Raw genomic sequence first — 11,330 nt, forward strand, 5'->3', positions numbered from 1 at the left:
TTCAGCAATGGCGGCGCGCAGATTGATACGTTCTGCGAAGTCTGAAACGACGCGCGGCTCGTTTTAATTCGAATAGACGATGACGGTGGAATCGATCCTGTCTGATGAAAGAGTCAGCCGATTTGAAAGCTCTAATGGAATTCCTGTTTCCACGAAAACGCAGGCGTAGAGGAGGGAAGAGAGGGGGGGGGGGGAGAGGGGGGGGGGGAGAGTTGCGAATATAATGCTGTTGCCGGGAAACAGAGTTTTCCCCGCTGAAATCCTGTTTTTAACCGAACAACGAAACTGGTTTTCACCGACGGACATCAAATGATATTCTCTCCATCGATTCTCTGACTTAGGATTACCCATTAACGCGTTCTAGAGATTAGTATGCAACATTTCCTTGTAGATCCTAATCTTAAGATTTTCTAATTCTCCCGTCAAACTCAACTTCTTTTTAGGAAATCTACATTTTGTACTAAATTCCAATTCCAGAATTCTCTAAAACGCCCTTAGTTCCAATGTATTAAAATAAGTCTACGTTTCATATTAAATTTTAATTCTAGTATGCCCTGAAAACTCCAGATAGACCTAACCTTAAAAAAATCTCATCAAAATGAAATCAAATAGGTTCGTATTCCATACTGTATTAAATTCCAGTCCCAAATTTCCCTCAAGTTTTTCTAAAAATCCCTCTAGTTCCAGCTTATTGGGAAAAGTGTACATTTTACATTAAATTCTAATCCTAAAGTTTCCAAAAAATCCCTTAGATCTACCGTATTAAAGAAAAGTCTTGTATATTTAAAGTTTTATATCAAATTATAATACCAGCGTGAGCCAATATCTTAAAAAAATCTCTATAAAATATAATCTCCCGGTGATAAGCTAAATCGCAGCACAAATTATTCTGTAGTATTTTTTAACAAATGTGTGCATATACTTAGATTGACTTAACTATCAGAAAAACCATGGAAGATAATCAATATTCAATAAGCATAATAATCGCGAGTTCATAAGAATATAGAACTATTCAGCCATCTAGTAATTGAAATAAAACAAAGTCTTGCTTGATCTGTGCTCATCTGGCACGCATTCCACGCTTCGTATATCGTTAAAATTGGCATAATCTCGCGTGATTAATCAATACGATACTGTACGTTGCATTAATCGAGCAAAGACCAATTACTACTGGCGCTCGGTCGCGTGGGTTCGTCGAATAAATTATGACTATTTTAGATGGCGTATTATCGCTGAAATATTCACGCGGCGGCTCGAAAATCTCACGCGTAACGAGGGAAGATAGCCGCGAAGTATGCGACGAATCGATGAGACCGATCGCGGAGAAATCTACGCGCAATCGCGTCGCCATCTGCCCCTATCTATCCGTACTAAAATCTTTCTTTTGTTTCTCCGAGATCCATCTACTGTGGTGTTAATTACTTTGAACGCTTATGTTGAGGCGTGCCTAAATTCCAATCGAAGGATTACGAGCCGGCGACTCGTTAATTAATAAGAATCATCGAGAAATCGATGATCGACACGGTTCCACGGCAACTCACGGTTTCGACGTTCTAATTCCTGCGACGATAACCGATTGACAAAGGAGAAATCGATTGGACTAATTGGTTTATATAACGAAACTACGGCTTTATGTTAGGAAAAAGGAAGAAATTGACGGTTTTAGGTTAGTGTGAGAATGTAGAGAAAATTCGAGAAATTATTCGATGAATCGCCTCGATGAGCTGATATGTCTCGACAATTTCATTTTGCAGTGGTTATTAAATAACATCATCTACTGTCGAATAGAAGGAAACTCGCTATAAAAATAATCGGTTGTATTGGTAATTTATGAATTTTAAGTATTTACGTAATAAGAGACGAAAGCAATTTTTTGCGAGATTTCAGGAATTGTTAATCGTATCTCGGAGAACGACAAATCTCATTCTGACGATATATTAACTATTTTTTTGTTTAAATATTTATTATTCCATCTCGTTTTTCTTATCTGAATATACAATTATTTTCTTAAACTCCATCTTTTATAAGCTCGTTCTTGGCTTGATTTACAATTACAAGTGGCAAATAATTATCATCCAGACAAGATAATTTTATCTTCCTCATGTTATTTCTAAATTCGCATCGTCTTTAGATTGATACATAGTTACACCTAGCAAACATCGATCGTCAAAATAAAATAATTTCCCAATGGAATTTCCCGAACTTTCCACCGCTGATTCACAACTCCCAATTTTTCATCATTTTTTTATTAAAAAAAAGAGAAAAAAACTTGTTTAAAAAATCATTAATCCATCATTACATGGGATCAACAAAATGGGAAATGCAGATGGTCGCTAATTAAACATAGATGCGGTGGAATGTCAATAATAAATATCAAAGCGAAATTAATTATGAAAATGAATAATTCATGCGTCTTTCTCATTCATGACGCTGGAATTTTGTGTTCGATCAAATTTTCATGATGGCTGCGGTAGTGCGGGGGTGCTAGTGTAAGAAGTTAATGGCCGCCACCGAAATAAATGATCGTTGATTTCGCTTGGAAAAAGAGTTCCGGGTGCAAACTAGTCCTATTTCCCCAAGACAAGCAATGAGCTTGCAATTTCCATTCGAATCGAATAAACAAGATTCGCGTAGTCGAATTTCTTCTGTCACCACCCATCTCACGCCATTTTTACTATGATGGCCGCCAATCTTTGTAAACACGATACCTCTGATCTATTGAGTCACGCGTTGCCAGCCTTTTCTTCATTTCACTGTGATTTTTAACTAAGTCGTCTAGTCCTTAGCTGAGTCATGTAACCGTTATTGATTTCTATTATTGTAATTAATATCGAGCCTATAACATTTGTCTTAAAAACAAACTGTATAACCTCAGCAAGACTTTAATAATTATCACAAGTATTTTGAGGACTTTTTGAAGACATAAAATAGCATAAAAAAGAAATAGAAAATTAACTACAGAAAACCGGCTAATAGAAAACTTGCAAATGTATGGCAATTAAAAACTTACATCTCTGTAATTCTAAAAATCCCTAAAAATTCCTGTAGACGTATTGCGAAATGTTTATATTTCAAATTACTTTCTAATCTTAGAGGAATCCCTCAGGAAATTCATCTAAATCCAATTTCTTTCAAGAGGCGTATATTCCATATCAGATTCAAGTTTTCTAAAAAACAAAACCCACTGTTTATATTAAATTCTAATTTTGTTATTCCCTAAAAATTCCCCTAGACCAAGTTTCCTATATTTCTCTCTAGAATGGTTGGTGTATTTGTTTTTCTACGGAGCATAGCGTGAACAAGATTCTTGATAACAGCAGATTATACGATTACTGGGTAAGACGACTCGGAAGCGTCTCAATGTTCGCGATCCATGTACGCCTCCTCGACAAATCGATTTCGACAAAAACTAGGCGGTCCTGCAGGCCGAGTGGCGCTCAACCTACTTTTTCCACGCGCGCCAAACCCACCTCGAAAATGACGACGAATCCGCCTTTCGTTTAGCCACCACTTACATTGTCAATCTTTGATTCTACATATTTTTCATTGTACCAATTGCTATTTGTAATGATATGCCGTGAAATATAAAGAAAATATAAATAATCGATATACATATACAGGGTGGTTGGTAACTGATGGTACAAGCGGAAAGGGGGTGATTCTACGCGAAAGAAGAAGTCGAAAATATAGAATAAAATTTTTGTTTTTAATTTTTTAAATTTTTCTATCGAGGCAACGATCTATAGTAAGATCCGTTATAACGAGACGCGATAAAGTGGACGAGTACCGAGCGAAAATTCAAAGTCGATTTTCTCGAAAACAAAGTCTCGAACGAAAAATTTTTATTCTATATTTTCGACTTCTTTTTTCGCGTAGAATCACCCCCATTACGCTTGTACCACCAGTTACCAATCACCCTGTATATATATAATAAAGCACTTTGAGTAGCCAAATCGGGCAACTGCATTGAAAATAATTTGATTTTTGAGGAATTTGTAAATAAGCTTTAAAAATTACGAAGCATCTAGATTGTCCTATGTGACGACAATGACGAAACGATCTATTGCAATGTGTTCTACGAGAAAATTATAAATATTAAATTAATTATTAAAAGTAAGGTCTATCAACTTGTCAATTTGCTAATATTTTTAATTAATTTGATGAAGTACTGCGTTCGAGGGTCTGATGGTGAAAGGAAGAATAAAATGTGTGTCGAAAAAAAAAAAAAAAAAGAGAGAAAAAAGTCGCAGAAGGAACGAACGATAATGAAGGGGACGAAAGGTAGAAAGGAATAAATGAAAAAAGAGCAAATAGAAATATATTTCACTTAATTAGGAGGCTTTTTGCTAATCCTAAACACGATGCTATTGTTTAGTGAGAGGATCGTGATCGATGAATCCGAACCATCCGTAATTCCTTACCGATCATGGTGAACAATATGCGATCAGGTAACGTGTAATTACGTGATACGATTATGGACTTCGATCAGAGAACTTCGCTGCTCTTCCGACTTTTCCTCTGCTACAAAAGCGGATTTATGTTGTATAGAAAGGGGTTTAGAACGGGAACTTTCATTCGACATTGAAGGAAATTTTATGTGAAATGAACTGTACTTATAGATACAGAGGGATATTTCATTGAATTTAATATAATTGATATAAATATAAATTTAAGTAAAATTGGGAGAAATGGAAAACTAGAAATCACTATGAAATTCTGCATTCAAGAAAATAGAAATATTCCAGGACTTGAAAATAATTCTTAAATATTGAGAAATATTACGAATAATTCTATCAAGACATCTATAAATAATTCTAATGAAAGTATTATTTTAAATAATTAATAATTAGAACTAGGAGGCAAAAGTAATTAACGAGGGGAAAATCATCAATTTTATTTGAAACCTTATCTGATAAACCGATTCGCCAAAGAAATTACTATACACCTGCACATCCATCACTTTTAGAAACTAAAATGTAGATGCATTTTCCTCGAGTTTGATCGATTTACTTTTTGAGCTTATGCATAATTTTTATCCCGCAACGATGTTCCGCGATAGATAATAAAAGTTGAAATTGAGTTGCGAGTTATCGTCAGAATAATTCATTTCGTTATTTTTAAAACATAGGTAAATAAAGTATCCTTTCGTCTAGTAATAAAAACAAATGTTATTCGGAATTATTCGACTAGATTATTAGAAAAAAGTTACTAGATTTAATACCTCTAAAAACACGGGAACTTTCAAAAAGAAAATATCATCTTCATAAAGGAAAAGAAGATCCTAAGAATTAATTAAAAACACTATCTCGTGTTGTTTAAATGATAATGAACGAAGAAAGGTTGGAATTAAAATAAACATCAGGCGTTTAGGACTGCGACATCCGGATTAGTGAGAAAAGACATAGAAGAATATACACCGTTGATCCTCTGGTTACATTATTCACGTGTAATTCCCCTAGATTACGTTTGCAGCTCGTTCGACGGGATAAAACCCGGCTGTTTAACATTTTTCATGTTACATACCGTTAAAAATGATGCGATTAAAAGTTTATGAATTAACAGGCAGCGCGTGGCGTACCTTTTTTCTGTTTGCCAATTATTAATTCAAACATTTATCTTTTGAACTACGCTTCGTTTGCGGAATTATAATTATCCTCTTTCCAAATCCCATTTAACGCGCTATTATACTTGTTCAAATAATTAACCTCCCCTTCGTTTGGTGACATTTTACATGCCAACATTTTTTTCTTTTTTTTACCAATATCGTAAAGTATATTATCCTTATATTTAATATCCTATATAATTACAGGAAAATGTTTCTTTTATAAGATAAGCTAACTTATGGGCTAATTTTATATTTTCATACCACATTTTGTATTTTAATAATCGTTTTTCTTTTGCCAACATTAGGAAGTAGATCAGTTCTATATCAATTAATTATTTAAACGATTTCCCGCCATTGTGCATCTTAGTGCAATCTCTTTCCCTACCAACATTATAAAGTATATAATTTCCTATATCGAATATCAGATAACCTCGTTTATTCATTAATTATAATTACCAATATTATTAGATTATATTAATATTGAATATTTACATATGCATTGCGGAAAAATGTTATTTTTATGACACGAAACAAGCCGGTGATATATTTTTAGGTCTTATCGATAATAAGTCCTGTGTCTTAACAATTTTTCTTTTTTTTTTTTCTTTACTAATGACACACAATTATTATGAATCATATAACAATTATTATAATATTCCATATACATATCGAATAATTATTAGAATAATTGCACCGGTTTCGCAATTTTATATTTCATGAATTTTTCTTTCCCATAGCATAGCGAAGCATGTAACGTATTTTATCGAAATAATTGCCCTGATATAGCGCCATTTTATGTTTCAGCATTTTTTCCCACTTGTACCAACATTGTGAAGTACGACGTCCCTGTCGAATATTTACATAATCGGGAGAAAATTTTCTTCTTATAAAGCGAAGCAGGCTTGCAGGCTAATTTTAGATCTTGATATTCAGGTAAATAAAAATGTAACTGTACCGTGCCTCTAATGGCCGATTTAACTGAGAAGAGGTTTTATTTGCATAGCCCTACGCACACAGCAGCCATTAGCGCAACATATGTTCAACTTTCGTGACTTGCAACGACTCGAGGAAACTGGAATCGCACCGCGTTCAATATTTCGCGTTCTATTTCCACTTTTTCATTATTTTTTTTTCTTCTTTCTCCCTTTTTCTCTCCTAAGTCTCTACGAAATGAACAAAACGCACTAAATATAGATAGTCCGTTTGCAATCCGTATATTACGAGATAAATAACAGCTAGTTGAAGCATGACAAACGTAAAATCGATTTCTAATATGTAGCCAAGAGGCGAGTGGGTGGGCCAAAAGGGGCGGGAATTTATGAACGACGTCGATTTCGGGCGGAATGTCTCGCCTTTCGAGCATCTTCAACGGCCCCATAAATATTCCACGTCCTATAAATTTAAATAAACCAGGGGAATTTGTATGCGGTAAAAATGGACGGCCTTATGGTGCGAAAATTCAATTTCTGTCGATAAAATGCCCGTGTATATTATTTATGTCAAATGTTATGTTTTCGAAGAAATATAAACATTTTTAGGTTGACTGACGAGATTACTCATTTTGGAATTTGTTATCTAGCCTGATAAAGACAAACATGTTTTTCCATGTCTGATTTCAATTAATTTATATTGTTCAATTCTGTATTCGATATGGAAATTGATGACAGAAAATTCCACAGATTTGCTTAACAGTTTTCATTACGTATAACCTATTAAAAGCTAATTTCATGTATATTCGTTCTTCTCACTCAGTTTATTTTATTGATTTCTATTCTTTAATGTTGAGGTTATGAAAGGAAATTCTAAGAATTTGTTCCATTATTTCTTCTAGATCATACAAAGTTTCTAAATTCCATAAAGTTTGAAGAAACTGAACTATTTCTAGTACTTTATGATTATCTAAATCTTTACTTAGATAATCCGGTTATTTAGACAGTCCGGTTTGCATACTAAGCTTCCATAAATTATCTATTATTCTGATACTTATTTTATATCTTAACAAAACAGTAAATAAGTGAGTAATAATAAACTATTTAGTTACGTTATTTTACATTCATTAATAATGTTGTATTAACGCGATATTTGCATATTATTTTCTCGTTAAATTGGCAAAGGATGAATGAAAACACGATTACGGAAGGAAACTCGATGTTTCGGAGAAAAACATGGCGGATCGAAAATCTGTTGCTCGGAACGGTACACGTCACGGACGCGACACAGTCACACGGACAACCGTTACTCCCTATTTGCTTAATGAGTTAAGGACGCCAGTGAAAAATGGCGTCTAATCGCTTCTGGATTCTCTCGCGATTCTGTATACCGCGTTATGTAAGTGGCTATCAATTTCATAGATTTCCGAAGCGGTGTGCATCAACGCAAGCCATCAAGTACCGTTTGAAAAATCGCACCACTACGCATACCCACTCGCCAGCCAATACAATTCTCACAGGACCGTATTAACTGTGTTACTCTCAAAGATTGTGAAAATTATTTTTATATACATTTGTTATTTAATATACATAACAAATGCGAAACCGCTTACAAGGAAATAATTAAATATTATTAGTATATATATATACACCATATTGTAAATACAAGTATTAAATAGTAATTTACTATTTGAGTGAATTACACGACCGTAAATTTTGCAATAATGCTCGGTTAATATGCATAATAATTGTGGAACTATTTTCAACTAAGTAATTAAACAGTGTTTACGTATACCGCATAATGTAAGTACAAGTATTAAATAATTTCAATTTACTATTCGAGTCAATTACACAATCGTAAAATATGTATGCAATATTCGTTAATATGTATAATAATTGTTGAAATAAACTATTTTCCGCGCTAAAATGAAATAATTTTAATTTGAAACATAAAACTTGTATATGTACGTCATATATAAATAGTGTTAAAATACTATGTAATTTACCACTAGGGTCAGTTACACGATATTAACATATGATATAGATAGAATGCTTCGTTTTGACGATGTATCTTACGTATCAAGTTAATGCGAAATATGTTTCAAGGAAATTCTAAGTATCTTTCTTCAATAAATACGGATATGCGACACATTTGTTTATTGAACACACATGAATATTTATAAATATTACAGACTTATCGCAAAATGTCTTCCAAGAACTGGAGGGGATAAGGCCGGCCAGTTAACGAGGTAAAATCCCGGTCAGTTAACGTGGCACTGCTGTACATATGCACCGTGCAGCGAGTGACTACTGTTACGGAATTTCCTGACGTTTCAATATTCATTTTCCCCCGATACTCGTGATAACTAATATAACCACAGTTTACCATAATTTGTTGACGATTCGATGATCGTCACCGGAAGAATCGTAATAATTTCATGCATGACTAACTGCGTTTCCAGCACGAAGCAAGAACAGAGAAGCTATTCGGTATTACAATGGTAAGATATCGGAGAATGGCTTCGGAGAGCTCGAATTTCGAAATCGAAACTGGTCCGGCTGATATGTTCGAATTACCAATTTCGAGGCAGGCGGATTGTAAGGTTTTCATTTTCAACGGGCGACCAAAGGAGCGATACACACGGCCTCGCCGTGGAAACGTACACGTATGCACACGCATATACACGTATATGCGTAACATACGAGCGTGACACGTCGAGAAATCTATGGCTTCAAGAGGACGGTCGGAAGACGGGCGGAAATGGGAAATGCCTTGGTCGACCGATCGGGAACCCTTTTCGTCGGACTTTCAACGTTTCCGTCGGCAACAGCCACCATGTTAGCGCTGCCTTGAGCCGCCTTTATTGCGCAGCGAGAGAGACCAACGTCAAAAAAACTGCCCCGCGCTCTCGTTATCTCTCGCAAAAGAGGGAAAAAAAAGTACGGCTGAGTACACACGGGGCAACGAGTAATTCGCGACAATCGCGACGAAAAATATTCGCATCTGCAATTGTGTATTATCGGTTCGGAGAGCAACGGCCTCGTTACGTCGCCGAATAAATTTCCTACCAATTTTTCTCTAAAGCAATATCCACCCTATATTTCTTTTTAATATAACACTTAAAGTAGCCTTTGTTTATATGATACGTACAAAAAATATGAAATATTTGAAAACGCGGAGACGAGTGGAAAGCCATGTTCAAAATATTTACAACGGACGACTTAGAAGAAGGAATGTTGCAGAGAAATTCTAACGAGCATAGAAAGAAGACAGGTACGAGATACGATGGATAATCGCGATAGGAAATCACGATTTCGACCCATTTCCGGATCGACCTTCGTACCATCTGCGGCACATAAACAAGCACGCAAAGGCTATCCGTAATGGATGCACAGGGCTGTCCAACGGAATTACAATTTCGCGGGTAACGAAAAGAGAAAGTTATAGTATGAATTAGAATATTATACGGAAAATTTGACTTACAGCATCTCCTTGACGGCGGAGCTTGCGAAGTACATCACGGTGGCGGCGGCGGTACAGCAGTCACGGTCACAGTCACGTAAGCCCCGAACAACGGCCACGAACACAAGCGAAGAAACACTCATCACTGTCACTAGGCTGCTTTTTTTTTGACCAGTGGATCTCGAATAAATACATGTACGCACGCGAAAAAGTACGAGAGCGACGCGTGTCCAAGTATTCGATGGTCGAGAAAAGAAAAACGATTTCTTCGACGTTCCCGTTCCGCCTCGTCCTTTAACCCGCGAGAAGTAAGGAACACTAGGGAACACGGCTCGAACACGAATAACTTACGGACACTGAATTCTGGAACACGAAAGTAACTCGCGGCACACTGAATCCGTCAGAAAAGCCACCGCCGTGCAGGCAAAGCCTAGAGTTACAGAGAGCACCGCGCTCCTGGCTCGTACCGATTTTAACCTCGCTTCGTAGTGATTCGGTGCAGTCGAGTTTCTTGACTGAGCGGCCGATGCTCGCCGAGCCGTGCCCCGCCAGGCGCCACTGCTGCCACACAACTGCTGTAGCGACGCTCAAAGTTACTAGGTACGCCGCAGAAGCGTTGCGAGCCACTATTCTTTTAAATTCTATTATACAGTAATTTTTTAATATTAATTTGAAGGATAAATTACGCGTGACTTTTTTAAGGATATGGTATTTGTGTCGATTAAAATTGTATATCTGTGAGGATATTTTAGTTCGGAAAGTTTTGTTAATTTAATATATTACTGGCAAATCATAAATGTTTTATGAGTGAATGTTGTATGATTTTAATAGTTGTATATTAATAATTCATAATAATAATTTATATTATATGTGATTTTATAAATGTTGCATAATGCTGATAATAAATACATCTCTCTTTTAAATTTATATTTAGAATCAATTCTTAATAAACAGTATATAGGAATTCTGTATGAATGAAAATTATCGTTGCGAGGATATTCTGATTTACAAAATGTTGCAGATTTTAGTAACTGATTAAAATTTATTATTATTCATTATTACAAAATATTAAATCTTAAATATTTTATGAATGAATTAAATTTTTTACGGACAAATTTAGAAATATTATATGATGTTACTAATAAGTGATACATTTTTTTTTGCAGGTGAAAAACTTTTTTTGCAAACTTTGCAAATGCAAGTAAAACCGGTTCTAAATTGTTTCAGAGCTATTAAATCATTTCAGAAGATATTTTATACCAAGTAATTGCAATGACGTTACGTGTTGACAGAAAATTATGATTGCGTGCAATAAAGTTCTGATTACTACGGA

The 11,330-nt window shown here is 35.3% G+C and overlaps 1 protein-coding gene across 2 annotated transcripts in view; it reads right to left on the reverse strand.

Moving 5' to 3' along the window:
* LOC100745294 overlaps nt 1-10,529 on the reverse strand; it is an 81,768-nt gene extending 71,239 nt beyond the window's left edge. For both annotated transcript variants that reach the window (XM_012385274.3, XM_003489319.4), the window contains exon 1: nt 10,019-10,529. The gene's annotated coding sequence lies outside the window, so the exon portion shown is untranslated. The remainder of the gene's footprint in view (nt 1-10,018) is intronic.
* Nucleotides 10,530-11,330: the final 801 nt, after the last annotated feature.

The sequence above is a fragment of the Bombus impatiens genome, unplaced genomic scaffold, assembly GCF_000188095.3.
Source record: "Bombus impatiens unplaced genomic scaffold, BIMP_2.2 scf_0320, whole genome shotgun sequence".
Classification (NCBI taxonomy): domain Eukaryota; kingdom Metazoa; phylum Arthropoda; class Insecta; order Hymenoptera; family Apidae; genus Bombus; species Bombus impatiens.